This window comes from Capsicum annuum, chromosome 10 (assembly GCF_002878395.1).
Source record: "Capsicum annuum cultivar UCD-10X-F1 chromosome 10, UCD10Xv1.1, whole genome shotgun sequence".
Taxonomy (NCBI): Eukaryota; Viridiplantae; Streptophyta; class Magnoliopsida; order Solanales; family Solanaceae; genus Capsicum; species Capsicum annuum.
The window spans coordinates 17,328,142-17,344,081 of NC_061120.1; the positions used below are offsets into that span (position 1 = coordinate 17,328,142).

The 15,940-nt window shown below is 28.9% G+C and overlaps 1 pseudogene; it reads left to right on the forward strand.

The window, feature by feature from the left end:
• Window positions 1-15,940, forward strand: part of LOC107855742 — a 49,569-nt pseudogene that overhangs the window by 26,141 nt on the left and 7,488 nt on the right.

The window sequence follows — 15,940 nt, forward strand, 5'->3', positions numbered from 1 at the left end:
CGTATACACTCACCTTTGTGATTCTCACAATTGAAGCGGCGAATATTGAAAGTTGCTTATACTCCGGTAGTTAAAAGAATGTCAATTCTACTTGGCGGTCGGAATAGATTCTTGTTTGATCGACTCAAGACACAAAAAATAAAATTTACTTACGAACTTGAAACAAAGAAGTTACTACGAGTTAAAAATGAGAGAAAGCACACAAATAACGAAGACACAAAAGGAACGGATTCAACAATTAATCTACAACTAAGTAGGTGATTACTAGTTGTTAATTAATTCTAGAATCAAGACAGGAAACTAAGGAAACAATAAAGTGAAACTAATAATCTAAAATTTGAGCCAAAATTCGATGCGTGAACAGTAACTTGATGACGTCGAAGCCACGTATTGATTGCGGTTTCTACAATTTTTATTTTCCAAAGCCCAAGTCTTGACCAATTTTAATTTGGATGGGTGGAATTTATTTTAAGAAGGGAAGAATAAGTCTTGAGCCTTTTTTTTTCAAGTTTCAAATTTCAAGACTTGACTTTGGTAGTACTTTTCCTTAAAACATGGACCCTTGTTTTTTTTTTTGAAAAAGTGATTGAGATGTGATTGACTTGTTGATGAGTGATGGTAAGTCTTTCAAGACTAACAAAGTTCTCACACTTTTTTCTTCACCTTTTTGGATCTAACTTTCACCTTATTTTAACAAGGTATGAAGGTTTGGAAGAACATCAATAACACTTCAACAATCACCAAGAAAATCAACAACAATCTCCCAAGAACAGCAATAATTCCGCAACAAAAAGGTCAACTACAAACTTCCAACAAACGGTCATGTCCTTTAGTGTGGTGTTTTAGTCTTACCAAGGGGTGAAGGTTGGGATGAACAACAAGAACACAAAAACTTTTCAAGAACAATAACAACACCAAAAACGTCCAGCCCAAGTCCACAAGAAAGGTCACCACACGACCAAGAACAACAACATCAATACCGGCCATTAACTTGTTCACAACAACCATCTCAACAATTCAAGCTCAACTTTAGATCTAGACTCAAGAGTGTTAGAGAAGAAGAAATCTAACACTAGAAACAACGAATCAAACAAAACAACACCTAGATCTAGACTCAACTTTTCAGCCAAGACAATAACAACAAGAATCCAACTTCTCGGCCAAGGACACAACTTTTTTTTATATATTTTTCAACTACGAAGCCCAAGATTGATCTTGTAGGAACAAGATCAAGCCATGCTTTGATACCAAATGATACGATACAAACAAGAGAAACACAAAAAATCCACAAAACAATCCAATAGATCCTCCAAATTATTCCACAAATCACAACAAATCGTGGACCAAATGGAGACCTCACTCGAATTCGACAAATACAACAAGAATACAAGAAACAAAGGTGTATTTGACACCCAAAACAGACACAAAACGTGAAGGACAAGATAACAACAAGAACATAAATTTTCGGATTCAACAAGACACAAAAACAGTCCACTACAAACAATAACAAGATTACAAGAATAAAAGGATAGATAGTGAGATATAGATTTATTACAAGACTTAGGAACAAAGTGTGATTCAAACACTAAATTCCTAATTAATGTAAAAACAACACCACACTATTACGGTGACCGCCAAGGAAATCACTCACCTCAAGATCCACCATTTCCAAGCAAAGAGCAATATTGACTTTTCCAAGCCCTATACTAAGGATGACTTTTCCAAGCCCTAACTAAGAACTATACTAAGGTGTTGCACTCTCCAAAGAGAGAATAAGTCTTTCAAATGTTCATCATTCATTAACTAAAGAGAAATGGCCTAAAATAGACTATATATAGTATTTTACAAAAGAAAGATAAAATGACTCCAATGCCATTAATGAGGTGGGTGGAAATGGAGTATCATTTAGACAAGGCTAAAAGACCAAAATGACCTTGAGGCTAAGTGACCAAAACTTAATAAAAATGGTCAAAACTGTGAACCATCAAATGTGGTCCAAATCCGTGAGTCCTCTAGTCTTTAAGGCTCCAAGAAATCTTTCACACACGGGTTTGTTTCATGTCATGCTCAAAATAACCCCTACAAGTATGATTCCATGCCCTCCATGGGACCAAAGCTTGACTCTTCACGTAGTGACTTTGAATGATGCCATCGAAAGCTAAGGCGATCATTTCACTTGTATCAGCACCTCTATTCCTTATTAAAGGACAAGATAGATACACTCCCTCTCAAATCATAGTAACCCTGGTCCTTACAAGTAAGAGTTAGTTATAATAAGTAAATAAATAAATAAAACCAATATAAGATAATTTGAGTGATGAGTATTGATTAATCATGTAAAAATGAGGCCAATTAAACAAAACTTTGAATAAGAGAAAGATTTTCTAAAATCTAAATCTACAAGTGTGTGTCATATCGTGATGAAGCGCTAAGTATTCGTTCATTCTTAGTTTAAAGTTTTGAATTCGAATTTTGAGAATGAATTTATTTTTTATGGTGAGACTTTCCTATGTGAATTTAGACAAATCAAACTCTAAAGTGAATATCAAATATCAGATTCAGACAAATCAAACTCCAAAGCAGATATCAAACACCAGATTTAAAAAAGTAACCCCTCCCCATCCATTTGAATTTGTTTGGATTATTTGATGTTTACTTTAAGAAAGTAAAAAAGATTTTTATGAAACTAGTTTATGTGTACGCGCCTTGTGCATGTACCTCATTTTAATGAGTTCAAACTTACACTAATAGGATATTTATTTAAATAATAAAGATGAATATAGTAATTAAATTTAATATCTTTTGAGTATGTAAACAATAACAAAATAATACGATAATAGAGATATCAAAATAATACATTAAACCTAACCTTTACATAAAAAAATTCCTCAAAGCCGACCAACATACAAAAAAATTTGAAAGACGATAGAGATTCATCTACGAACTGTAAACTACCACAAAATAACAAACTAATAAAGATATTACGATAATATAATTAAACTTAACCTTTACCTAAAAAAAATTTTCAAAGCCGACCCACATTCATTTAGCATCTATAAATTAAATAAAATAATAAGATAATAGAAATATCAAAACAATACAATTAAACCTAATCTTTACATGAGAAATTTTTCAAAGCTAACCGACATTCATCTACGACCTGTAAACTATAAAAAAAAATAATATAATAATGATCACAAAGCTTCGATTTTGATCCAATTAATTCTAGTCTGAGCAAAAATTTTGACCCTAAAGAATGATTTTTGAATGAAAATAAAGAAGATATATATATATATATATATATATACACACACACACACACATGTTGAATTCTATTATCCTGACAAAAACAGTGAAGAAGTTGAAGGTTAGAAAATCAAGCATCCACCAATCTAGACATGCAATCGAATTAGACGAGCATCAATCATATTCTCCCAATCGGTAAATCGGTTTGTTTTCTAGCTTAACGTACATCTCAATATTTATAGAAGTATTTCCTTAATTAATCGAGTCCTATTTTAGGAATATTTTTCTAATTGAACAGTAGAAAGAAAAATATTAATTAATTCTCCTACCATATATTTTAGCAAGTCTAGTAGAAAGAAAAATATTAATTAATTTTCCTACCATATATTTAGGAGTCCCATATATTTTAGGAAGTCTAGTTAATATAATAAAAATAATTAAATAATAAATTTTAAAAAATAATGAAAAAACAGTTTTGTCCAAAGAGTAGTCTTTTAATGAAGGGTAAAAAGTTCAAACCAGTTTTCCAAGGGTTTTTACACTTTTAATATATTATAGATTATAGATATAGATGTAGATTATATATTATAGATATAGATTAAAGAGTTAAAAGAGTTACTAAAGAACAAAAAAGTAAGTAGTCATTTTTTTAAAAATGGATTAAAAACGAATATATACGAGAGAAATTGAAACGGAGAAAATATAATCTTTTTTATTTTGTATTACAAAAGCTAAGTACCAAAAGTATTTGAGATATCATTCAGATCTAAAGAACGATAAAATATTGAAATCAAGCATCCACCAATCTATTATGAAGTTCAAATTCTATTATGCTGATAAAAACAGTGAAGAAGTTGAAGGTTAGAAAATCAAGCATCCAACAATCTAGACATGCAATCGAATTAGATGAGCATCAATCATATTCTCCCAATAGGCAAATCGGTTTGTTCTCTAGTTTAACGTACATCTCAATATTTATAGAAGTATTTCCTTAATTAATCGAGTCCTATTTTAGGAGCATTTTTCTAATTGAACAGTAGAAAGGAAAATATTAATTAATTCTCCTACCATATATTTTAGGAGTCCCATATATTTTAGGAAGTCTAGTTAATATAAGAAAAAATTATTAAATAATAAATTTGAAAAATTTGTGAAAGAACAGTTTTGTCCAAAGAATAGTCTTTTAATGAATGGCAAAAAGTTCAAATCAGTTTTCTAAGGGTCTTCACACTTTTAATATATTATTATAGATATAGATATAGATTATAAATTATAGATTATAGATTATAGATATAGATATAAATTATAGATATAGATTAAAGAGTTACTAAAGAACAAAAAAGTAAACAGTCATTTTTTTAGGCAAAAAGGATCAAATTTACCTCTCTACTTTCGAAAATTGGCTGAATATACCCTTTTTCATACTATTGGGTTAGATTTGCCCTTATTGTTAAGAAATTTTTCGTTTGTACCCTTTGTCTAACCTTCATCTAACGGAAAAGCATAAGTACCCTTTTTTTGAAAAAAAGAAAATCCATACCAAAATACCAAATGTCTTTCCTCCATGATTTCTCCAAACAAAGAAGGGAAAAAGTTTATATGGTTCTTCAAGAAAAACTGAAAAGTTTGCACATTGAGAATCAATTATGGAGGGATTTGGTACAAACAAACAACGCAACAACAAATTCTTTAGGCAACAACGTAGAACAAATATTGGTTCGCATTTGTTCTCAATAATCTTTCCAATGAGACTGTTATTATTTCCCAATTCCACAAACAACCCAGAAATTCTTGAGCAACTAAAACCCAAGAAAGGCGATAATTTCAACACCCCTTCACTTCACTTCACTTCACATGATTGACTGAAAAAACAAACCAAGAAACCTCTAATTCCCGATTTGACAACAACCCAGAAATTCTTGAGCAACTAAGACCTAAAAAAGGCGATAATTTTGAAACCCCTTTACTTCAATTTAGATGATTGATTGACCTCTAATTCTCAAATAACCCAGATATTCTCGAGCAACTAAGACCCAAAAAGGCAATAATCTCCCAAAACCCTTCACTTATTCCCAAATTCTCAAATAACCCAGAAATTCTTGAGCAACTAAGACCCAAGAAAGGCAATAATTCCAACACCCCTTCAGTTCAATTCACATGATTGATTGAAAAAACAAACCAAGAAACCTCTAATTCCCGATTTTGATAACAATCCAGTAATTCTTGAGCAACTAAGACCCAAAAAAGGCGGTAATCTCCCAAAACCCTTCACTTATTTCCAAATTCCTAAGCAACTAAGACCCGAAAAAAACGGTAATATCAAAAATCCCTTTACTTCAATTTACATGATTGATTGAAAAAATAAACCAAAAAAAGCCAAATAGTCAAAAAAAAAATAAAAATTAGGAGGGGTTTAGCGAGAGGAATGATTAGCTAAATTGTCAGGAGCAAAAGCATTCAAACCAGGACCAAAAACACGAAGATTAGTAAGCTTAATTGCATTAATAAGAGAACAAGGAGCAAAACGAAGGAAGAAAAATATCATAATAAAATATTGTTTGGAGAAACATGGAGGCAAGACATTTGAGGGTATTTGATATGGATTTTCTTTTTTTTCTTTTAAAAAGGTATTTATGTTTTTCCGTTAGATAAGAGTTAGACGAAGAGTACAAACGAAAACTTTTTTAATAGCAAGGGTAAATTTAACCCAATGATATGAAAAAGGGTATATTTAACCAATTTTCGAAAGTAGAGGAATAAATTTAATCCTTTTCTCTTCTTTTTTTTTTAAATGGATTAAACATGAATATATGCGAGAGAAATTGAAACAGAGAAAATATTTTTTTTTCTTTCGTATTACAAAAGGTAAGTACCAAAAGTATTTGAGATATCATTCAGATCTAGAGAACGATAAAATGTCCCTTTAAAATATATTCTCTTATAAAGTTCAATTTGCAAAATCCTTTCGAAGGACTCAAAATCGAAAAGCATAAAGCATGGGGCCAATGGTTGGTAGAGATATGATAGTATCTAATGTATCTATCTAGGAAAATATCATAGTTGTTAGGAAAATATCATAGTGGTGCCATAGTCTAACAGTAGGAATGTCAAAACCACAGTCATTAAGATAAAAAAAAATTTTACTTTCTTGGAAATGTATTTTATCTTATCCAAACATCATTATAGGTATTAATATCATTAATTATAAAGGTCATGGTAAAGGTGATAAAAGTACTCCATTATTAGAAATTTTAGGTTTGACCTTGAGAATAAAGTTGCCCTTAGTAATTGATAGAGCACTTTATAATTCCTACTGTGAAACTTTTCAATGCAAATTTAAAATAATTATGTTACATAGTGATAAATACTCCTTCATCTTTAAACATAAATTTTAGGTTTGAATTTGGAAATAAAGTCACCGGTAGTAATTGATAAAGAGCGCTATGTCCTTATAGTAAAACTTTTCTATACAAATTTGGATAAATCATGCAACATATTGAAAATTGGAATTTAGTGAAAAATAATAATAAAGACCATTATTATAGATAGTATCTATCACTATGAGGCTTTTTAGCACCTCCTTCATGAACCTATAAATTGATAGTTTGAATCACGTCCGAGGATAAGTGAAAACACTATTAATCACCTGTTGAAGTTACTTAGTTACTGCAGTAACATTTTAGTATAATATGTTTCTAATTTTTAGGACAAATTTAAATCTGAAATTTCTATTAGATAGAGATTAGTTTGTTGAGATAGTTTAGGTTTTTGAATATTAAGTTATGCAAATTTATTGTTTTAAGTTGGCTATTTAAAGCCTCTTATGCTTAATAAAACTATTGAAAGCTGTTAAAAGCTTATGAGAAGCTATTGAAAGATTTCAATCCATTGAAAGCCATTTTAAACTCCTTTTTCGCTGCCCCATTTTTTTTAAAAACACAACAGCAGTGGTATTAAGAGCCTCATTGATCTTACGGGATCTGTGAGTTCTTCCAAAGTTTTACCATACCATTTTTAACCCGTAAGGACTACCTTTTTAACCCGTTAAAGCTATCCATTTTAACCCGTCAGGGCTACTAGTTTCTGTAAGATATTTTAAAATATTTTACAATTGAATATTTTTCATTTTCAAGTGAAAAATAAATATATTAAAGTTTTTTTTTTTAACTAATGAGAGAAAAAAAATTAATTTGACTATGTGGCAACTTAATGGCCAATCACTTTACTCGGGGGCCAATTAAAATGTGTACTAGGTGAACACATAAAGTAAAGGGGAAATTTCAGAAACAGCAACTATAGAACTTTAATTGTAAGTTTTATAGCAACCCTTTCAAAATTACAAAAAATAGCAATATGTATTTTGTATTTGATTAAACTGTTGCTAGTTAAATACATATACAATTAAAGATTCTATTCCTAATTTAACTCCAATCTGTTTCAGTTTAATATGAAAAAAACGGTCCTTAATTTAAGGAACATTTAATTTGATAGATTTCTTAATAAATACATTTTCCTTTAATGATTCTATTTTAACCACAACTATTACTTTACAGCAACATAATTCAAAATTCAAAAATGTTTTTCATAATCTACAACTCATATCAATTTCAAAAAAATGACTGCTTCCAACATTTATGTTCATCGCCTGATGTTTTGAGAAAAGTTTGATAAGATAATGCTGCAAATACATGTATCAATAAACAAATATGATTTTATTTGTGAATTTTTGAACTATATTTGTGAAAATTACTGAAAAAATCGTAACAACAATGGTTTGACCAGTTCTCGAACAAAGTGATTTTATCGATAATTTTTTCTTACAAATTAGAGTTTTCCATCGCGTTATGTAGGTTGAATATTGATATCCAATTGTTACAGTTTATTTTGTATTCTTTTTCATTTTCAATTAAACAATTTGTTCTTGTTGGATTTCGTTTTAAAGTTTTGTATATACTAATAAGTTATTGTATCAAAGGGTTCTAACATTGTAGACCATTAATAATTGTCGATGCAAGTCATCTCAGAAAATTGTATACTGGTACTTTTGTAGCTTCTTATACCATGGACGGAATTTTATATATATATTTAACATTACATATGTTGTCAGCTCTATGTATTTGTAAAATACATATGCAATCTGTTTATGTGATCATTGGTAGTTACTTTTACGTATTTCCTTATACATATGCTGCCAGCTATATGTATTAAAAAAATACATATGCACTCTGTTTTAAGTGTTTGACTGCATTTATTTTTTAAAAAAAAAAAAAATATACAGACAATACATTTCTAAAAATACATATTGAGACATGCAATATACATATGCAGAGTTGGTAAAAATATAATTGCTAAACTGGAACAATTACAAATGTCAAATGAATAATTATTGTTATAATTTTAATTTTATTTTAATAATTTTAGGTTATACCAGCCTCGGAGTATGTCTATACAGTACACGACAAGGATAAACATTTTATTATTTGCCTTAAGGAAAAAAAATTCTTGCCATGCATTTCAGTAGGACGAGATACTGTGTGTTCATGCTTTGCAGTACTTGGTAGAAAGAATTTTCAAAAGGGATCATATTGCTCTGATCTATACAAATCAAAAAATTATGTCAAGAACATATGATCTTCCTATTTATCCTATACCACACAAAGATGATTGGGTGATTCCACAGGAGATATTGGAGGAGATAGTTTGCTCTCAAAATACAAGCGACTCCCTGGAAGACCTGCAAAGAAGGATCGTGAAAATAGGCAAAAAATATGTTGGGGAAGAAAAAAAAATTATTGTAGTTCATGTGGATTTAAAGGTCACCATAGACGTTCATGTAGGAAATATAATAAATGATAATTTTACAGATGTATTCAGTTCAAAAATAATTATTTTTTTCACTGATTATTTTATGATTCGAAATTTTGATACAAATTTTTGATGATGTTGACCTTTTTGTAGTTAAACTGTTGCAAATGTTATCATCATGAATATATTTTATAAGACATATACCATTATTTATTTATATGTAAAAGAGTGTACACCACACAAGCTAATTTTTTTGGTCTGAAAAATACATATGAGAACTAAAAATAAGTTAACATATATTTATGTAATAAATAAAAATAATTAAAAATACATATAATGACTTATCAATTACTTAACCAGAACTTGAAATTCATTTTTTTTTAAAGAAAATATATGCAATAATCATAAATAAATATGCATTATTCATAGCTATATACGAATAACTAAGTATATATGAATCATAAATACATATGCTTCATAAAAATGCTTAGACTTATGCAAAATAATACAATAACTTTGTATTAGTTGAAAGTATATGTGCATAACCGAAAAAAAAATGCATTGTTTAAAATACATATGCATTACAAAGGAATATATATTCATACAATGAAAAATATTATATGCAACCTCACCTTACCTTATATGTATTACAAAAAAATACATATGCATACAATGAAAAATATAAATACATTATTGAAAAATACATATGATGACTGAAACATATATATTCATTACTGAAAATTATACTCAAAACTGAAAATCACATATTCATACCAAAATATGCGTAACAATAACATAAAGTAAGATAGAACAATTCTATTTTAGAAGAATAACGATCAAAAATCTAACAATTACATAAAAAATATTAAGATATCATCTTTCAACTCTATCTTAATCCTCCTAAAGTTCAATGTAGTCAAATACAATAAATACAAATAAACTTCAAATATCACGCACTTCAGGATCTTCTGTTATCCCAATATCCCTAGGAGGCCTTATTGGTGCTTCATCATCACTTTCAACCTTCTCAACTTTTTTCCTCAAAGCATAATTTCACAACATTAAAACATATCTTGTGCGAAAAAAATCTGGATCAAAGTCAATATTTGAAACACAGTCACCAAAAGTAAGGCACTCAGCATATGTCACCATATATAAACCACAATTCCTGCAAAATATTCTTGTTTGTAACACAATTCAAATCAGTCACCAAAGAAAATTCTCTAGAAGTGAAATGAAGAATTGTGCCTTTTGCACGAATGACTATGACACTTGTAGAACTTTCTTAGTTTCAGGTGACATAATGCATCTCCCTAATTGCGCTTGAACGACACAATCTTTCTTCTTCATGAAGAAATCAAATATACTTTTAATACAAAACATCTTGTACTGATTCTTCATTAGCATTGACTTAATACGGTCTTCAATGTCGTTGACCGTATGACATCCTATATGAGGAGCAAATTTGAGCAATACTTGTGCCATGTAGATTTGAGCACGCATGATCTATACAGCAAAAAACATACAATTATATGACAAAATAGTGACTTATATGTATTTGTGAAATACATCTTAAAATTAATTTATACAAACAACGTCTTATATATATTTATGAAATACATCTTATATTTAGTTTATACATTCTATACATAAATCTATCATATGTATTTTGTGAATACATAACTAGTTAATATCTAAGTTATCAAAACATTTTCAATGCAAAAGTTTTCTGCACTTGATGAATAACAAATATAAATATGTATGTAAAAAATACATTTCAACAAACAAGAACTAGATATCACATTAAAAATCTAATGACTACCAAATATAACTTAACATCAAATACAATTCTTAGCGATAAATATAAAAACACATATCTAAACTGTATGTCTTTTCAGAATACATATTACAATTATATTTCAACAAATACATATGTATTTTGTGAATACATGAATTGTACAAATTTAATTAACAAGAAAAAAATATAACAACACATATACAAATTATATAACAAATGTATTTTCAGAATACATATTACACTTCTAAATAAAAAATATATATACAAAACCTTGTCAGTGATAAGTACAATATCTTATACAAATGTCATATATATTTTAGAATTACATATGCTCATTGGAATGGTCTTATGTATGTAAAAAATATATTTCAACAAACAAGAGCTACATATCACATTCAAAATCTAATGACTATCAACTACAACTTAAAATCGAATCCAACAAATGTATTTTCAAAAAACATATTACACTTATATAACAATACATCTATAAAATCCTTACCAGTGAAAAATACAAATATCATACACAAATTTCAGATATTAAATACATATTTAAAATATATTGTATATAACATATACAATTCATATCAATAATAAAATTTTCGAATATCACCATACCTCCTCCACTGTCTCTTGTTCAGATTCATAATTTGATGCCACGGTACTTGAAATTTTACTACATTCTCCTTTTTCATTCGACTTTCTTCTTTTTACAAACCTTATCAGTAACAAATACAAATATCTTATACATACAAATCAAAAATCTTAGATATAACAGATGCATATCAACACATTAGCAACAAAACTAAAAAAATAAACACGTTATAGAATGTATATATAAAATACATATATGAGCATTTTTTTTCAGAAATTCTAAAACTTTACGCATATCAAAATACCTCCTTCACTTTCACTTCTTCAGATTCAAAATCAGATGAATCAGAATTGTAATTTTATTGGATTCTGTTTTTTTCATCCGATTTTTTTTTCATCGATTTTTAAATTTCTGTAGATTTTTGGGATTAAGATTTTGTCAATGCTTTTTATTTCAGGATTTTTACAGTCTTTACAAGATCGCTACGCTGCTTCATCCCAACTCTTCAATGCTAGTAGAACACAAGTTAACTTCATCTTGTGTTACATTAAGATTAAACGATGAAATTTCATCGAAAACTAAATTTAACGATTGAATATCTCTAACTGAACTATTACTATTTGCATGTTTGGTTATTATCGCAAAAATCCAAAAAATACAACACGAAAAAAATAAATTCAAAAAATCACCTTCATGTAAATTTCAGATCCCAATTTTTTGTGTAGTTAAAAGAAAAATAAAATCTTGAGATCTGAATAAACTACTACTACTGTGTAGGTAAAAGAAAATAAAAAGATGGTATTTCATCAAAATTCATATATCGTATGTTTTGCCATTATAGAAAAAATAAAAAAAAATTTAACACACAAAAATTAAACCCCAAAATCCTAAACCCCAAATTGAAAACGCAGAAAAAATGCAAAAATAATGACGAAAAAAAAAAGATTATATGAAAAATATAACATGCATTAACTGTAAAAATCAACTTACCTTAATAATTGGAACGAAGAATTATCAAGCTTTAGAGAGAAAATTGCGGATTTTGAAAAAAAAAATAGCGGAAGATTGATATTGAAGGGAATTGAAAATATTTAGAGTGGCGTGAAAGTAAGGTTAAAAGAGATAAAGTAGCGTGAAAATAGTAAAGTGAAATTAATTGGGTGAAATACACGCGCCAGTTAAAAAAAGAGGTAAAACATTGCTACTTTTGCTAGTAGTTGTAATTTTGATAAACTATTGCTTCTACTTGTAATTAATGTCTTAAGGTTGCTAGTCTATGTAATTTTTCCTAAAGTAAATACTTTTTGTCAAACTAAATAAATTGTTTTATTAATTGCTTTTATTTTCCACCCACTAAACTTGGCTATAAATAGCCAACACTTAAAAGCAACACAACATATATATTCTCCTACTCTCCTTCCATTCTCTACTAACTTTTCTCATCTTGTTTCACTTTGCTTTTATTTATACTCCCTCCATTCCACAATAAATTAATTGTTGGATTTTGACACACATGTTAAGAAAAAAAAGCAAACACATAAATTTATCATGTTTTTTCATTTTTACTCTTTTCAAAAATCAAAGACACATGATACATCACTCCCAATGCACATTTAATGGAGGGTGAATTTGGAAAAAAATTTCAACATTTACCTTGAATTGTGAATCATTCACTTATTTTGAAACACAAAAATTGCTCCAACAATTTACTTAATGTTAAAACAGAGGGAGTACTAATTTTATTATTTCCTTTTTAAGTTAAAACTTGTTGGTTTATAATTAATTTTGTTGATTTCTGTATCTTTTGATTAATTAGGGAAGACTTATTTAGTTTTGAATATCCTCTAATTGATCAGGAAAGTGCTTGTTTAATCCTGAAAAAATATTTCACATTGCGAAAATAATTTCTTAGGACAATGCTTAGCACGACTTAAATATTTTATATATTACTAAAATATCATAATAATAATATTTATCTATATTTCAATCTTGTTATATTATTATTATCATCATCATTATTACTATTATTATTATTGTTGTTGTCATTATTATTGTAACTTGTTGATACTACTATATAAGAAATATTATTATTGTTGTAGTTCATTTATTTTTCAGAACTAATAGTGATATTTACTATTGTTTCCCAACAGTTTCAACCCGTGCTTATTTCAAAGCGTAGGTGTCAAGCAGCAGTCTTTCTTTGAATGCTCCAAAAATTTTCACCGACAAAAATTATCAAATTTAGTCTGGAAATCATATCTTGAAATTTATCCTCTATGTGATGTTTTGATGAATTAAAATTCTTAAAACAGTTTGCAAAGCCTATGAAAGTATTTCCAAACAAAACAAGATTATTGATGGTATTTTTTCATCAAAGAATCAAAAGAAAAAAGAGAAAGATCAATATCAAAAAGAAAAAATGCAAGTTCAAATAAATTAAAAAAAAATCAGCATCAACTGTCAAAACAAAAATTGAGCAGGAGCAGTTTTTTAAAATTGAAGTATTAAAGGAAAAGAGGAGTGTTGAAGTTTATTCAGTTACTGCAGCAATTTTTAGTATAATAAGTTCCTAATTTTTAGGATAAATTTGAATTTGAAATTTCTATTAGATAGAGATTAGTTTGTTGAAATTGTTGTCTCATCCTTTTCTAAAAAAACCAACATACTCAATTTTGCAAATAAATAATAAATCCAGAATTTAAACTTGATTGGTTCTACCTTTCTTATTTGTGAATTTATTATATTTTAAAATAATAATTTCAAAATATAATAATTGTTAAACGTGAGCAAATTTTATTTTAAATGGATGATTAAAATTTAGTTAGACCCCAAAATGGTAAGATCAAGCTATTTTCGCTTCAGTGATAAATCTGTTTATTCCTACCTAATCCACTTATTTATAAGTCAATTTGTACTCAAAAGGGTTATTAATAATTAGCAAAAGGATGATAGCCTTATCAATCCAGCTTTTAGGGTTGTTAAAGATATTTTAGTAGCTGTCTTTATCTGATAATTGCTAATGACAACAAAATATTTCGTTTTCATATAATAATTTGTATTTATCTTTCTTTTTAACCATCACATATTCGAAATTCACTAGTCTAACTAGTATGAATTTGTGTCAGGTAGGTCATTCAGGTAGGTCATTAGGGCGTAAAACACTTCCTATCGGTGGCAAAACCATATAAAACGAAAAATTATCATATTATGTATATCAAAAATTATAGCGCATATATAAATCAAAATTACTTGAACAATTATGAAAATTTATTTGCGGGGGTTATTTCAACCTTTATAAAATTACATAGTGAAGGTTAAATATATTTCACCAAAAATTATATATTTGCGGGAGTTTTTAACCCCGATATTCATCGAATATATTTGTGGGGTTAACAACCCCCGCTGTTCATCAAAAAAATTGCGTCTTAGCTTGCCTCCTTTTTACTTAAGAAAAATATTTGATATTTTTACCCCCAAAACATTTACTAACCCAAAAAGGTTCTCTCTCGTACCTTACTGAGTTCAACCAGTAACCAGTAATTGCCGGAGTAAGTTCAATATTGTGGGAAGCAAATTGCAAAACGACCCTTTCTTGACCCCGACCAGTAATAATAGAAGGTTCTTTCTCGTTTTTCTCCCAAATCTATAGACTCCGGCCAGTAATTGCTACATCTCCATCGGCCATTGCTGCTCCGGCATCTCAGGTCTGCCATTGCTACTCCGGCCAGGTAAATGTTACTCTCCTTAACCACATTTTTTTTGTTTTTTGTGGGGGTTTTTTCGATTCAGTGACATAATTATCTTTAGCTCCACAATTTCTACAGTAACTTGTTGATAAGTTGTTCAGATCTAGTGATTCTTAGTGTAATTTTATACTATGTGTTTTGGTGGTGTAAATGAGAAATATGTTTTTGTAATCGCAGCAGTAGTTTGATTGATGGTGGAATTGCATTTATTGAGTAGGAGATCTGAGTTTTTGGTGAAATAGGGTTGTGGAGTTTAGATGAAGGAAGAAGTTTAATTTAGTGAAATCATGATTATTTTACAGTATGATAAATTATCTTGCATAGTTGATAATGTGGTCATTTTTGTAGCTTTGGAAATTGCGCCAGTGAGCAAATTATCATCGAGTTTGAGCTAATTCAACTGAGTTAACTGGCAGATAGAACTCGGTATGGGACCAGTTAATCGGTTACCCAAGAAACTCAGTGCATAAAGTTGGGTCAACGAATACAGGTTTTATATGATCTCAACAAATATATGGTTAAATCGAATTAGATTTTCACACTAATCTGTAATTTCAATAAATGAATGCAGGTTTTAGTGACAACTGTGGTGGTCGGGTTAGTTGCTAATTTGGTTGCCGGGCAGGATGGACCTGCTGCAATTGTGATTGGAAATGGTCTTGCCTTATCTTACAGTGCTGTTGTCCTCTAGGTAAATCATTCTATATCTTTAACAGGTTTTCCTTGCTCTATGAATGATGCGCAAGATTTGAC